Here is a 16859-nt window from a genome sequence, read left to right on the forward strand (position 1 = left end):
ATAAGACCCAATAATTAAGTGACGTCCGCGAGCAGAAGGTTGACAGGGCCTAGATGTAGGGAAGGTGGAAGGAACTCTGCACGAGTCCAAAACTTGACACAAACGGTCTTACTGGGAGAAAAGCGGAAGCCGGCTTCGATGCTCCAGGAGTGGAGACGATCGAGACATCCCTGAAGGCATCGTTCAAGAAGGCTGGTCCGTTGAGAGCTGTAGTAAATCGCAAAATCGTCCACAAAGAGGGAGCCCGAGACATCGGGAAGCAGACAATCCATAATTGAAATTATGGCAATGGCAAACAGCACAACACTTAGCACAGAGCCCTGGGGTACCACGTTTTCTTGAGAGAAAGTACGGGAGACAGTAGTGTTAACGTGCACTGGAAATGTGCGCTCTCCGATAAATTTACGAATAAAAAGGGGCAGCCGACCTCGAAAGCCCCAAGAGAACAGTGTGCGGAGGATGCCTGTCCTGCAAGAGGTATCATATACGCTCTCCAGGTCAAAACATATTGCTACTGTTTCGCGTTTCCTGAGAAAGTTGTTCATGATTTAAGTGGAGAGAGCAACAAGATGGTCGACTGCAGAACGATGCTTTCGGGAACCGCATTGGGTCGGTGTTAAAAGGCTTCAGGACTCCAGCCAACACACTAAACAGCAATTCACCATACGCTCCACAAACTTACGTAGACTACTTGTTACAGAAATGGGGCGATAGCTGGACGGGAGATTTTTATCCTTTCCAGGTTTCGGAAGAGGAACGACGATAGCTTCCCGCCATCTTCTGGGAAAAGTACTGTCGGTCCAAATTCGATAATAAAGGTGAATGAGATAGCGCAGACTAAGGTATGATAAATATAGCAACATTTGGATGTCGATTCTATCCAGTCCTTGGGCGGAGGTGCGAGAAGAAGAGTGTGTGTTGGAGGTCCCACACGGAGAGAACAGTTTTATAGCTTTCGCTATTTTGAGAGGAGAGAGCAAGAGATCGCACTTCCGCAGCACGTTTCTTCAGGAGAAAGGCTCACGGGTAATTTGAAGAGCTTGAAATCTCAGCAAAGTGTTGACCCAGTGAGTTAGAAATTGTGACGAGGTCCACCAAGGTATCATGCACGACAGTGAGCTAAGAGATCAGGGAGAGACTAGGTCCGCCAGACAACTGTCGAATTCAACTCCAAATTTCAGAGGAGGTAGTGAAGGTGTTAAAAGAGCTAGTAAAAAAGTCCCAGCCTGCCTTCTTGCTATCGCGGATGGTATCGCACACGTAACTGCTTATAGTGGATACACTTGGCCTAAGTAGGATGGTGGCGGAAAACGCCAAGAGCGCGTCGCCGCTCACGTATTGCGTCACGGCATGCCCTGTTCCACCAAGGAACTAGGGGGCCCGAGGAGAAATCGGAGGTGCAAGGTATTGAACGATACGTGGCTGTAAGAATAACTTCTGTAATATGAGTGACCTGTTCGTTGACGCTGGGAAAGTGACGGTCATCGAATGTTGCCAGAGACGAAAAAAGTGTCCAATAGGCTTGGGCGAACTTCCAGCGTCTCAGGCACATAGATGGCAGTTGTGGCTGCAGTTTAAGGACACATGCAAAATGGTCACTCGAGTGTGTATCAGCAAGAGCGAACCATTCCAAGCGCCGAGCTAGCTGAACAGTACCGCCCAAAAGGTCCAAATGAGAGAAATTTGTCGTGGAGCCAGACAAAAATGTAGGGTCCCCAGTGTTGAGGCAAACTCGATCCGCTTGGTGGAAGACAATTAATAGGGAGCTTTGCGGACAAGGACGCGGAGATCCCCGAATTGGGTGGTGGGTATTTAAGTCCCCAACCAGAAAATAGGGGGGGTGGGGGAGACGGGAGCTGACCAAGGATATGAAAGAGATCACCTCTTGCCATCGGTGTGGACGATGTAATGTATCGGTACAAAGAGAGAAGATGTATCCAGAAAGGGAAAGACAGACAGCAACAGCTTGGAAGGAACTGTTTAAGGTTGGTTGGTTGTTTGGGGAAGGAGACCAGACAGCGTGGTCATCGGTCTCATCGAATTAGGGAAGGATGAGGAAGGAAGTCGGCCGTGCCCTTTCAGAGGAACCATCCCGGCATTTGCCTGAAGTGATTTAGGGAAATCACGGAAAACCTAAATCAGGATGGCCGGACGCGGGATTGAACCGTCGTCCTCCCGAATGCGAGTCCAGTGTCTAACCACTGCGCCACCTCGCTCGGTGAACTGTTTAAGGGGATTGGGTGATAATGGACAGTATAATGGAGGAGAATCCTGATTCCTCCATGTGCTGGAGTGCCATCAACAGAGGGGAGACCAAACCGGACCGACTGGAAATGAGGGGAAAAGTTATCGTGGGGATGCAGCTTCGTTTCCTGAAGACAGAAGATGACTGGCGAGTAGGATCGTAAGAGGATCGACATTTCATCCCGACTGGCTCTAATGCCGTGGATATGCCAATGGACAATGGACTTAGGGGGGACAGAAAAGGGAAGAATCTTATCATGGTGGCTCTCAACTCAACGACTGCTGAGGGACGGCAGCCGACAGCATGGAACGGCATTCAGCCAAAGGCAGAAGATCCTGATCCACAGGTTGTTTGGGAGCAGCTCCTGCCACCAGCGATCGGCCGGTTGATCGGCCGCCAGCAGTGCGCTTTGGCGACACGGAAAATGGCTGAGGGCGGTTACCGCCAGGTGACGCCATAGATGAGACACGCCGTGGCGGAGGAGGAGAGGAACTGGGTTTCTTATGAGCCTTCTTTGAAACAGGACGTTGAGATGAGGAAGGAATCGATGGTTGTGAAGCCAGGGTACATAAAAAATCTTCACGAGTAGGCTCCTTTTTGAATGCCGGATGTCTGATTTTGGGGCTCGCGATTCAGCAGAGGATGAAGGGCGAGTCGTAGAGTGAGCAGGTGATAGTGGGGAGGTCGAATGGATGACCTCTGCGCTGGCCGATCTGACGATCGTGGCACTAAAGGTGAGATCCCAAGTCTGCATCTACATCTACATGATTACTCTGAAATTCACATTTAAGTGCTTGGCAGAGGGTTCATCGAACCACAATCATACTATATCTCTACCATTCCACTCCTGAACAGCGCGCGGGAAAAACGAACACCTAAACCTTTCTGATCGAGCTGATTTCTCTTCTTTTGTTTTGATGATCATTCCTACCTATGTAGGTTGGGCTCAACAAAATATTTTCGCATTCGGAAGAGAAAGTTGGTGACTGAAATTTCGTAAATAAATCTCGCCGCGACGAAAAAGTCTTTGCCTTAATGACTTCCATCCCAACTCGCTCATCATATCTGCCACACTCTCTCCCTTATTACGTGATAATACAAAACGAGCTGCCCTTTTTTGCACCCTTCCCACCTGGTAAGGATCCCACACCGCACAGCAATATTCTAACAGAGGACGATCGAGTGTAGTAAAGCAGTCTCTTTAGTGGACTTGTTGCATCTTCTAAGTGTCCTGCCAATGAAACGCAACCTCTGGCTCGCCTTCCCCACAACATTATCTATGTGGTCTTTCCAACTGAAGTTGTTTGTAATTTTAACACCCAGGTACTTAGTTGAATTGATAGCCTTGAGAATTGTACTATTTATCGAGCAATCGAATTCCAACGGATTTCTTTTGGAACTCGTGTGGATCACCTCACACTTTTCGTTATTTAGCGTCAACTGCCACCTGCCACACCATACAGCAATCTTTTCTAACTCGCTTTGCCACTGATACTGGTCTTCAGATGACCTTACTAGACGGTAGATTACAGCATCAGCTGCGAACAACCCAAGAGAATTGCTCAGATTGTCACCCAGGTCATTTATATAGATCAGGAACAGCAGAGGTCCCAGGATGCTTCCCTGGGGAACACCCTATATCACTTCAGTTTTACTCGATAATTTGCCGTCTATTACTACGAACTGCGACCTTCCTGACAGCAAATCACGAATCCAGTCGCACAACTGAGACGATACCCCATAGGCCCACAGCTTAATTATAAGTCGCTTGTGAGGAACGGTGTCAAAAGCTTTCCGTAAATCTAGAAGAACGGAATGAACTTGAGATCCCCTGTCGACAGCGCTAGTTGCGTTGCACAAGAACGATGATTTCTGAAACCATGCTGATTACGTATCAATAGATCGTTCCCCTGGAGGTGATTCATAATGTTTGAATACAGTATATGCTCCAAAACCCTACTGCAAACCGACCGCAATGATGTAGGTCTGTAGTTCGATGGATTACTCCTACTACCATTCTTAAACACTGGTGCGTCCTGCGCAATTTTCCAATCTGTAGGTACAGATTTATCGGTGAGCAAGCGGTTGTATATGATTGCTAAGTAGGGAGCTATTGTATCAGCGTAATCTGAAAGGAACCTAATCGGTATACAATCTGGACCTGAAGACTTGCCCATACCAAGCGATTTGAGTTGCTTCACAACCACTAACGTATCTACTTCTAAGAAAGTCATGCTAGCAGCTGTTCCTGTTTCAAATTCTGGAATATTCCATTAGTCTTCCCTGGTGAAGGAATTCCGGAAAACTGCGTTTAGTAACTCTGCTTTAGCGGCACAGTCGTCGGTAACAGTACCATCGGCAATGCACAGCGAAGGTATTGACTGCGTCTTGCCGCTTGTGTACTTTACATACGACCAGAGTTTCTTCGGATTTTCTACCAAATTTCGAGACAATGTTTCGTTGTGGAACCTATTAAAGGCATCTCGCATTGAAGTCCGTGCCAAATTTAGCGCGTCTGTAAATTTTAGCCAATCTTCGGGATTTCGCGTTCTTCTGAACTTCGCATGCTTTCTCCATTGCCTCTACAACAGCGTTCTGACCTGTTTTGTGTACCATTGGGGATCAGTTCCATCTCTTATCAATTTATGAGGTATCAATCTCTCAATTGCTGTTGATACTGTATCTTTGAATTTGAGCCACATCTCGTCTACATTTGCATAGTCAGTTCGGAAGGAATGGGGATTGTCTCTTAGGAAGGCTTCCAGTGACACTTTATCCGCTTTTTTAAATAAAATTATTTTGCGTTTGTTTCTGTTGGATTTGGAAGAAACTGTATTGAGCCTAGCTACAACGACCTTGTGATCACTAATCCATGTATCAGTCATGATGCTCTCTATTAGCTCTGGATTGTTTGTGGCGAAGAGGTCAAGTGTGTTTTCGCAACCATTTACAATTCGCGTGGGTTCGTGGACTAACTGCTCGAAATAATTTTCGGAGAAAGCATTTAGGACAATCTCTGAAGATGTTTTCTGCCTAGCACGGGTTTTTAAGAAGTATTTTTGCCAACATATCAAGGGAAGGTTAAAGTCCCCTCCAACTATAACCGTATGGGTTGGGGTATTTATTTGTTACGAGACTCAAATTTTCTCTGAACTGTTCAAACAACTATTTCATCGGAGTCTGGGGGTCGGTAGAAGGAGCAAATTATTAACTTAGTTCGGCTGTTAAGTATAACCTGCACCCCTACCAATTCGCACGGAGTATCTACTTCGACTTCACTACAAGATAAACCACTACTGACAGACACAAACACTCCACCACCAATTCTGCCTAATCTATCTTTCCTGAACACAGTCTGAGACTTCGTAAAAATTTCAGCAGAACTTATGTCAGGCTCTACCCAGCTTTCTGTACCTATAACGATTTCAGCTTCTGTGCTTTCTATTAGCGCTTGAAGCTCAGGAACTTTCCCAGCACAACTACAACAATTTACAACTACAATTCCGACTGTTCCATGATCCAAGCACGTCCTGTATTTGCCATGCACCCTTTGAGATTGCAGCCCACCCCGTACTTTCCGGAGGCCTTCTAACCTAAAAAACCACCCAGTCCACGCCACACAGCCCCCGCTACCCGTGTAGCCGCCAGCTGAGTGTAGTGAACTCCTGACCTATTCAGTAGAACCCGAAACCGCACCACCCTATGGCGCAAGTCAAGGAATCTGCAACCAACACAGTCGCAAAACCGTCTGAGCCTCTGATTCAGACCCTCCACCCAGCTCTGCACCAAAGGTCCGCAGTCGGTTCTGTCAATGATGCTGCAGTGGTGAGCTCTGCCTTTATCTCTTAAGCAGGACTGGCAGCCTTCACCAAATCACATAGCCGCTGGAATCCAGACAGAATTTCCTCAGATCCAAAGCGCCACACGTCATTAGTGCGGACATGTGCCACCACCTGCAGCTGCCTGCACCCTGTGCTCTTCATGGCATCCGGAAGGACCCTTTCCACATCAGGAATGACTCCACCCGGAATGCACACGGAGTGCACACTGGATTTCTTCCCCTCCTTAGCCGCCATATCCCTAAGGGGCTCCATTACAAAACAAATGCCTAACGACTGCGCTACGATGTGCCTGAATTTACGATTACAGTAACTAAAACTCGAAATTACACCTCCTATACGAAACTCACACGAAATGTAAGTAAGAATCTACGAAATAAACACAGAAAAGAAGCTATATACGTATCTTTCTGCGTTGTCAATGTGCACCAGCTGGGAGCTCAGGCCACCTTAGTGAGCCGAGGAGATGCAAGGACAGTGCTGTATTTACCTGTGAGATGCACAGTGGGCTTTTTACTGGCGAATAACTTACGAGCAGCAAATGTCGACACCTTTTCCTTCCCTCTGATTTCCTGAATAAACCATTCACCTTTGAAAATCGGGCAATCTAGAGACAGCAGCGTGGTCAGCCAAACAGTTGATGCAACGAGGGGATGGAGGTGGACAAGCACCCTCATGGGCAGCCTTGCCACATGTAATGCATTTGGCCAGATTGGAACACGCCTGGCTGGTATGATTGAACCGCTGACACCGATAGCAACACATAAGGTTGGGGATGTAAGGGCAAACTGAATTTATCTCATAGACCGCTTTTATGTTCGATGGGAGTTGAACTCTGTCAAATGTCAAGAAGATAGTAAGGGTTGGAACCAAGTCCTCGTCAACCCTTTTCAAGACTCGATGAACAGCCGTTACACCCTCGTCAGACAGGTAGTTTTGAATTTCCTCGTCAGACAATCCGTGGAGGGAGCTGAATTTAGTGTGCAGTGCACTTCCACCTGGACAGGGAAGTTCGCTGCAATTTTTGTGCCAGGAGGGCACTGACTGCTTCTAACTACAAGGTGGTATTTCGTAAACAGGAACACGACTTTCAGGACTTGCAACTGCGTCGACACCTTTCTGAATGATGAAAAGGTTTACTGTGGAGAAGTCGTGACCTCCGTCCAACCGAGAAACAACAAGGAACTGTGGCATTGATGCAAGAATTGTCTGTGACCGAGATTCATTTAACTTTCGCTTGTGAGCAAAAACTGTAGTCGTAGAGGAAACCATGATGGCGCGCTCCTTCCTTGTGGGGGCCCTCTTTGAGGGCTTTCCCGCCTTAGGTGATTGTCCATACCTCAGGTCACACCTCCCGAGAAACGGGCGGAGGGACCAATCGGCACGTTCGGAAGGTACCAGCTCGGTTAATCACCCCTCCCAGGGCCTGGCCGTTACCAAGGGGTACGTACGTGTCCTACCTGTCTACCCAGGGTAGGGAATTACGCGTTACCCCGTCCCCAGCTACACTTGGGAATGCATGGGTCGGCCTTCAGACATGCACAGGGAGGAAAAAAGAGAAGGGAGGAGGAACAACGGAAAGGAAAGGAAGAGAGGTCTCAAACGCCACAGCGGATATGAGGGTAAAGAGAAGAAGTAAGGAGAAGAGAAGGACAGACAGACTTTCCAGCATAGAAAGTGAAGAAGAGAGACTGTCTTACAGTTACGAGTGTCCGTCTCCGGATATAGGCACAATCCATACTCCCAGAGGGGGAGAAGGGGAAGGGAAGAGTCAGAGGCAGAGGCGTGGTGAGGGACATGGAGGATGGGGAGGGATGTGGAAAAGGAAGGTATGCAGTCCAGAAAGGATAGAGGGCCACATTAGCTCGGGGTCCCATGCTCGCTATGCACATATCCACAAAAAGAGTTGTGGACCCCCTGGAAGGGATCCACGTGGTGTTTCCCATACATTATACCAACGGAGGTAATTCTTTCCGGACACATGGTGGCAATTATGAAGTGTAACCAGTCCACCTGCAGGCATTTCTACATGATTTGCCATGCCAGTTAGCAGGGACTGCAGGACTTCCAGGAACCATGTGGGTTTTTTGTAAAGACAAATGAACAAATTTTCAATACTGAATTTTTGTGATTATATTTTAAATGCACATCCAGTTACGGTTCTTCCTCTGCTTAACATGTGGATAAATGTTCTTTTAGCATAGATTTAGCCACTTTTTTATGAATGGTCTAATTTATAAACATATTAAAGGTTTCTTTTGTTACATAATAAATATTTTACATTAATCTTGATGAGACAGGACGTTTTCACCCAGTACTCAGCTGCTGAATATGAAACCTTCCTCTAATTATTGATCCAGAATAGTGTGCCTTCATTATTGTGTGGTTGATTGCTTTAAATCTTGAACTAAGCATAAGCATACAAGCTGTTTAAGATTTAATTCACTCATTTTTCTGTGTGTCACTCTAGGAGCAAGCTCATACTCTAGCCCACATGGAAGGAAGAATGGTAGTATTTACAAATTCATTTTGTTCTAATATTAAATCTACACTTGCTGTGGGTATCAAACATTTTCTTATCCCAGAGCAACACAAAGCTGTTCCCATTTAGTTTTCATGTTTATATTATTCTGTGTTAAGAAAGAACCACACCAGAGAAAAATCAGTGTGGTACAATTTAATCAATCAACTAAAATGCAAGGAATTTAATTTTATCGATATTTTGCAGCTTCAAACGCGTACTCAATACACTTGAGTTAAGAATTCAAAAACGCCTTTAGTCAGAATTTGTCGTGTTTTATTCCATACACGATGCATTTCGGTCCCTGTGGGTCCATCTCCAGGAGTATTTCGTCTTAATATATGCTTTATTCGTCTTCTTGAATGAGATTAAATGCATATTCCTGTCATAGAAAGGTGTGACGTTAGGTTACGAATTTCGAAAGCCACACGCAGAAAAATGTGCGAAATAGTAGAAAAGATGGATAGTGTAAACTTACCAAATAATATAAGAAAAGCGTTTTTAACGCTTTATGAACACCGTAAGTTTTCTGCTCCAACGTTTTCATGCATATCATTTTATTGAAGAGGCACCTCTGCAAACAATGTCTGTAAACACTTTGCAGATGTTTATCTACATGGTGTGGTCCGAGGTTCATTTTTCATAGTGCTGAAGTTAAAAGTATTGAACAATTGACATATGCAGGAAAAAACTGACATACACAGGAGAACAGGTATTTAAAATTACAGAGGTAACTGTAGCTTGCGAAATTTGTTTGTTCATGTAACACCGACTCTGGTTTTTTGATTCAGTGGCGGTGTATCTCCAATTGTTCTAACAGATTTAGGGTCTTACCATTGGCTTCATTACGTAATACTACAAAATTGTTTTCTACATTTTTAATGACATGTTTCGTTTCCAACATGTGTTGTGCAATGAGTGATTTGTCCAAAGTGGTTGAACTTTAAAGCATATAAATACATGTTCTTGAAAATGGGTTTTTAAGTTCTTGCTTGTTTTCCTTACGTAGTGTGCAGGGCGACTGGGGCGTGATACTTTGTACACCCAACTGTTTTTGTTGTTTGTATGCATATTTCATTTTATGTTATGGATCAGTAAGTTTCCTAATTTATTATTAGTTGAGAATGATACCGTTACATTTGTCGTTTTTTTTAAAAAAGGTTAGCTATTTTTGTGAGATGGGGGTCCAGGTACGGGAGACTGGCGAATATATTCTCTTCTTTAATAGTGTTGTCATTTGTTGTCTTGCTTTTGTGTATATATCTGTCTAAATTGTCAATTGATTTGGTTGTGTAGCCATTGCTTATAGTAATGCTCTTTATTGTATACATTTCATTCTTGAGGGTGTTTCCTTCTAGAGCAAGGTAGTGTACTCTGTGTAGCTGGGCAAATTAAATTTAATTTTATCCATATTTTGGAGCTTCAAACTTGACTGTACTGAACATGCACAAGGTACGAATTAAAAAACGCCTTCCGTCACAATTTTTCGTGTTTCATTCAGTACATTATGCATATCTGTCCGTGTGGGTCCATCTTCAGGTGTAATTCGTCTTAATACATACTTCATTTGTTCTCTTGAAAGGGATGAAGTGCATATTCTTGTCATGAAAAGGTTTGATATTAGTATATGAATTTGCAAAGTCAGACACAGAAAATACGTGTGAAAAGTGAGAAAGAAAAATGTAACAGTTTAATTCTCAACTAATAATAAATTAGGAAACAAGCAGAAACTTCAAAACCAGTTCTCATGAACATGTAAATGCTTTCAGGCTCAATCGCTCTAAAAATCAGTCATTTCACAACATAGGTTGGAAACGAAGCATGTCATCAACAATCCAGAAAAACAATCTGGTAGTATTGCATAATGTAGCCAATGGTAAGACCCGAAATCTGTTTGAACAACTGGAGATACACCTCCAGAAAATCAAATACCAGAGTTGATGTTAAATGAACAAACAGATTTCGCAAGCCACAGTTACTTTTGTAATTCTGAAGATATGTTATGAAGTTATTTCCTGCGTACATCAATTGTTTAATAATTATATCTTTAGCACTATGAAAAACGCACCTTTGACCACTCCATGTACGAAACATCTGTGAAGTGTTCCCAAACATGTGTTCGGAGAGGTGCCTCTTAAATGAAATTGTATGCTTGGAAACGATGGAGCAGAAAACTTAAGCTATTACTAAAGTGTTAAAAACGCTTTCCTTGGATTACTTGGATAAGTTTACACTATTCAACTTTTCCACTATTTCGCACATTTTTCTGCGTGTTGCTTACGAAAATTCGGATCTGAACAACAAACATTTCCATGATAGGAACATGCATTTGATCTCAAGAAAGAGGACAAATAAAGCAGGTATTAGGACGAATTACACCTAAAGATGGCCCCACACGGTCAGATATGCATAATGTACTGAAAAAACACGAAACATTGTGACAGAAGGAGTTTTTTAATTCATACCTCGAGTGTGTTGACTACAGTCACGTTTGAAGCTGCGAAATATGAATAAGATTAAATTGAATTTGACCAGCCAGGCACTGAAAGCAGTATACTCATACACTATTTACAAAATAAAGTTCATGAAAGCAAGTTCTAGTATTAAGTTCACCAAAGAATGTCTACTATGTGGATTTCATCCTAATTATGTCAAAGTGAAGATCAAAGACAAGTATGTTGCAGCCCAGGTTTCCAAAATGAAAGGTGAGATAATGTGAAAGAAGTCAGAAGTAAAATCGTAGAATATGAAGAAAGAAGATATTGTTAAGTGCTTTTGTAACACGTATTTACAACTACCTAATACTCTACACCATTAGAACTAAAAGCTGCTAAGTAGTATGTAGAAAGAATTGTAAATAAAATGCAGACTGAAATCACACACAGGCACCAAAAATGAATTTTAGTCTGTTATATAATTTTTCTAAGGATATTGTTATTTCTTGATAATTGCTTGAATTATCAATATTTATAGTTTCAGTATTTTTGAAGAAGTCTATAAATATTGTTATGTCTAGGATAATTGATATTGATAATTACGGTAATTGGTTTAAGTAGAAGTATTTCGTTTGATGCAATTTTTGTAATATAAATAAATAGAACTAATATACCACCAAGAAATGTTAAGAATAAAATATATGATAGTCAATAGCTTTCCATTATTGTTCCTGTTACTAATCCAACTAAGAAAGTTTGAATGATAATGAAAAGTATTATTGATATTGGATGTCTTAATTTAATAAAATTAATATTTATTACATTTGATAATGTTATAATTATTATTTTAATCATTTCAGGGGTTGGTTTATTTAAAATATCGGTTTTGGGGACCGACGATGGAAGCTTTCCACCTCTGAAGTTTTAAAAGTGGGGGCTAGACTTATATCCAGTTTACAAGACCGGTGTTTTTTTTTAAAAAGACTATTAAAATTAATGTTTATATTCTCTGTTTTTACATCTTTGTTTGTATATTTTGCTGGTGTTTTTTTCTTCTAAATGTAAGTATTTATTAATGGTTCTTTTGAGATTGGAGTATATTGTTCTTTCTTTATATTATTATTTTTCTTATTGAATTTGATTACGATTATTTCTTTCCTGTTATTCTTTCAGTTTTTTCTGTTTGTGAAGGTGCTTTGGGTTTTTCTATTTTGGTTTCAATGATTCGAGCTCATGGTAATGATTTTTTTAATTCTTTTGGGTTATCTTCATGTTAAAGTATTTATTTGTAACTATTTTTGATCTCTCTTTGTTTATTAAATAATTCTTTAATGTTTCTGTCAAGTTTTGTTTTTATAATGTGTGTGTACTCATATGCTGATTTAAATATTATTAGATATTATTTTGTTATTGATTATTTTTCTTTTAGTTTAATTTTGTTGAGTTTTTGAATTTGTTCTTTAGTAATTACTGCTAGAGATTCAGTTTATTTGAGTTACTATCATTCTAATTTTTTGCTTTTATGGTTTTAATTTTAATGATTATGCTTTACTGTTCATTTACTACATTGCATCTTCTTTGTTTTTATATATTTTTGAGGCTATATTAGTTCCTACTTTGCTTTTGATTTTAAGTTGAGTTTATCAGCCTGAGTGTTTGCAGGCTGGTGTTTAATTTTTTATACTTTGGTTGCTAGATTACCTTTGTTGTTCATTTTATTTAAGGTTCATGATTTTTCTAACACTTTGTATTTCCCTTTATTGGTTGATTTTGGTTCTCATTATTTTATATTTTATTTATTTCTAATTTTGGCTTTTTTAGTTAAGACGCCAATATTTTTCGTCCATTAAGGTTATTTCTTTTTTGGTTTTAAGGTTTAATTATTGTTGATTATCTTTAGGTTTATCTGGTGGAGTTATTAGATTTATTTGTTTTCGTCAGGTTAATTGTGGTCTTTAACTGAATATTCTTCTGTTGCTCATAAGAATGGTTATTGGTGGATTGGTAACTATAAATTGATGTGGTTGTATGGGCTCACTTTCTTTAATGGTTGGTCATAGTTTATATTCTTCTGGATTATTTTGTTTATGGAATATTATTTATGAACATTTAGGTACACAAAAATTATTAATTAACAAGGGTTTAATTAATTTAATACCTAGAATGGCTTTATGGTGATTCCTTTTAAGATCATCAAATATGGCTGATCCGCCATCACTGAATTTGGTAGGTGAACTTAGATTATTAAATGGAATTATGTATTTGTCTTCTTTTAGATTTTTGGCTTTAATCTTTTTATCTTTTTTGGAGCTGTTTATACTTTGTATATATATTCTTATTCTCAGTATAGAAATTATTATTCTGGGGTTTATACTTGTTCTCTTGGCTATTTTCGTGAGTTTCATCTTTTACTTTTGTATTGACTGCCTTTGAATATTCTTTCTTTAAAGGGTGAGTGTATCTTTGTATACATTGCTTAAGTATTTCAATTTAAAATATTGTTTCGTGGAATCAATGATACGAAGTTTTTCATCTTATGCCGTGAATTTATGTTCTATTTGTTCTTTGAGTTTTTTCTTTGTTCTTTTCTGGAACTATAATTCTTATTTTAGGTATTTATTATTTAATAATTATAGAGTTTTGGTTGAATGAGCACTTTTTAATTTGAATGGTTCTACAGTTTTATAACTCTAATTTTGGATTGAATATCTCTTACTTTTATGTCTTGTTATGTGTATTTCTTCTTTCGTGATTTATTGTAGGTAGGATTACATATCAGGAGAAGCAAATATAAATAGTTTTATTATTATTGTTTTAATAGTTATTCTTTCTATACTGTTTTTAATTATTAGTCCTAATTTGATTAGAATTTTTTTAGGATGGGGTGGTTTAGGTTTGGTTTGTTATTGTTTAGTTATTTATTATCAAGATGTAAAATCTTATAGTATATTAACTGCTCTCTCTAATAGTATTGGTGATGTTGCTATTTTAATTCTATTGCTTGAATTTTAAATGTTGGTGGTTGAAATTATATTATCATTTTATTTCTAAGTGTTTTGAAATAAAAGTTATTACTATTTTAATTGTTTTGGCAGCTATAACTAAATGAGCTCAAATTCCTTTTTCTTCTTGACTTCCTGCTGCTATGTTTGCTCCTACTCCTGTTTCTGCTTTAGTTCATTCTTCTACTCTTGTTATTGCTGGAGTTTATTTATTGATTCGTTTTAGACCAGTATTAGATACTTACAATTGTTGTTGGTTTTCATTTTTAATTGGTTGCATAACTATATTTCTGGCTGGATTGGCTGCTAATTTTGAATTTGATTTAAAGAAGATTATTGCTCTTTCTACTTTAAGACAACTTGGTTTAATAATAAGAATTTTGGCTATAGGTTATCCAAAGTTAGATTTCTTTCATTTATTGGGTCATGCTTTGTTTAAGGCATTATTATTTATGTGTGCAGGTTCAATAACTCATAATTTAAAGGATTCTCAAAATATTTGTTTTATGGGCTCAATTGTTAATTTTATACCTTTAACTTCTGTTTGTTTTAATGTTTCTAGTTTGTATGTGTGTGGTATACCTCTTTTGACAGGATTTTATTCAAAGGACTTGATTCTTGAAATAGTTTAAGATGAATTGTTTATTTTTTTTATTTTTTCTACTGGTTTAACAGCTGCTTATTCTTTCGTTTATTATTCAATATCTGGGGATAATTTTTATTCTAGATTTTCTTTTGATGATGAGGGTTATTATATTTCATTTGGTATGATTCGTTTATTATTTGTTGCTGTTTTTGTTGGTAGTCTTATCTTGATTGATTTTTCCCTATTCTTCATGTGATTGCTTCGCCTTATTATTTAAAGTTTTTGACGATTATAGTTGTTTTAGGTGCTTATTTGGTTTATCTTATTTCTAAGTTTGATTGTTCTCATAATTTATTTTCTGCAAGTATGCTTTATTTTGTTACATTTGCTGGTTATATATGATTTATACCTTTTCTTTCAACTACGTTTGTTAGAAATGTTCCTTTAAAGTTGGGTTATTACTCATCAAAATCATTTGATATGGAATGGGGTGAGTTATTTGTTGGCCAAAGTTTATATTGATTATTTATTTAGTTAATTGGTTATATCCAGGGTTGATATGATTTATCTTTCAACATTTATTTTTTGAATGTTAATTTTAAGAACGTTATTTTTCTTATACTTAAATAGCTTATAATTAGAGTGTGACACTGAAGATGTTAAGGAAGTATTTTTACTTTTAGGTATTTACAAATATGAATATTTTTTTTACATTGAAAATGTAATGTTTTAATTAAACTATATAAATTTTAGGAATGTTAACGGGGTTTAACTGCTAATATAAAAATTTAGCAGCTTTCATATTGGCTTTACATCTTTTAATTGGAACTTTATAGTTCAATATATTATTAACAGTAATACACCTGTTTTTGGCTTCAATTAGTAAGAGTAAAGGTATTTTATTTACCAATGTTTCAGGACGAAAATGACTGCAATATTTCGCTTCTTATTCTATTTAACGTTGATTGATTATATCAATACTTTTTGAATGCAACCCAAATGTTATAGTTAACTACAACCCTTTATTATGCTCATTGTAAGGCTCGTTTATTTCATTCGTGTTATAGTCTGCATAATAGGAGTAGAATAAAAAATACTGTTCAGATTATAATGTCTGAGGTCTTCAAAATAATTACAATTGGACAATTAATGACATTTCTACATCAAAGAATAGAAAAATTACTGCGATTAGAAAGAATCGAAGGGAGAACTGTATTCATGCTGATCTATTTGGATCGAATTCACACTCGAATGGTGATCTGGTGCTGCATCAGCAGCAGGACAACCAACCATCCAACAAAACAGTTTTACAAAGGAGTCATTAACCAAACTCTTATCACATTTAGTGAAAAAGAACAACATTTACTCATGGAAGCGCTAAAGTACAACATAGAACCCAGATTAAGTACTAACAGCCTTAAAACATCACAGACATTAAAAAGCAGCTGATTTAGCTGATCTTAATAACACTGAACAGACTGTCCTAGCACAAAACATAAATACAATTATTCAGGAAAGCTTAAGTAACCTTTATGAAACCCCCAAAGCAGTGCATCAAGGGAGAAAGCTATTAAACAGCATAATCATGAAACTCAATAACAATGGCATGGTTCTGAAAGTTGACAAAAGCAATTCTGCAGTAATTATGAAAAACGATGAATACATCTCTAAAGCACTTTCTTTTCTGAAAATAACGTAACAGAGCTCAAGCAAGATCCAATTATAAATTTCCAAAACAAGATCACAAAAATGGTTAATAAATTTAATTTCTTCTTCAGAGAAAAAGAAGCAAAAACATGAATTTTAATGAATCTCACAACCCAAAGACAGAGGTCAACCTGAGAGACCGAGCAGGGTTGTGCAGTGGTTAGCACACTCGACTCGCATTCAGAAGGACAACAGTTCTAACACATCTCCAGCCATACTGATTTAGATTTCTGTGATTTCCCTAAAGCATTTCAGGATAATGCTAGGATGGTTCCTTATAAACGGCATGGCCAATTTCCTTACAAATGGCTCTGAGCACTATGGGACTCAACTGCTGTGGTCATAAGTCCCCTAGAACTTAGAACTACTTAAACCTAACTAACCTAAGGACATCACACACATCAATGCCCGAGGCAGGATTCGAACCTGCGACCGTAGCAGTCGCACGGTTCCGGACTGCGCGCCTAGAACCGCGAGACCACCGCGGCCGGCCTTACAAATCCTTCCCTAATCCGAGCTTGAGT

General features: G+C 39.1%; 1 pseudogene; it reads left to right on the forward strand.

Annotated features, from left to right (window-relative positions):
- The first annotated feature begins 11111 nt into the window (after nucleotides 1–11111).
- Nucleotides 11112–15204, forward strand: LOC126212658 (NADH-ubiquinone oxidoreductase chain 5-like; annotated as a pseudogene).
- Nucleotides 15205–16859: the final 1655 nt, after the last annotated feature.

Source organism: Schistocerca nitens, chromosome 11 (assembly GCF_023898315.1).
Source record: "Schistocerca nitens isolate TAMUIC-IGC-003100 chromosome 11, iqSchNite1.1, whole genome shotgun sequence".
Taxonomy (NCBI): Eukaryota; Metazoa; Arthropoda; class Insecta; order Orthoptera; family Acrididae; genus Schistocerca; species Schistocerca nitens.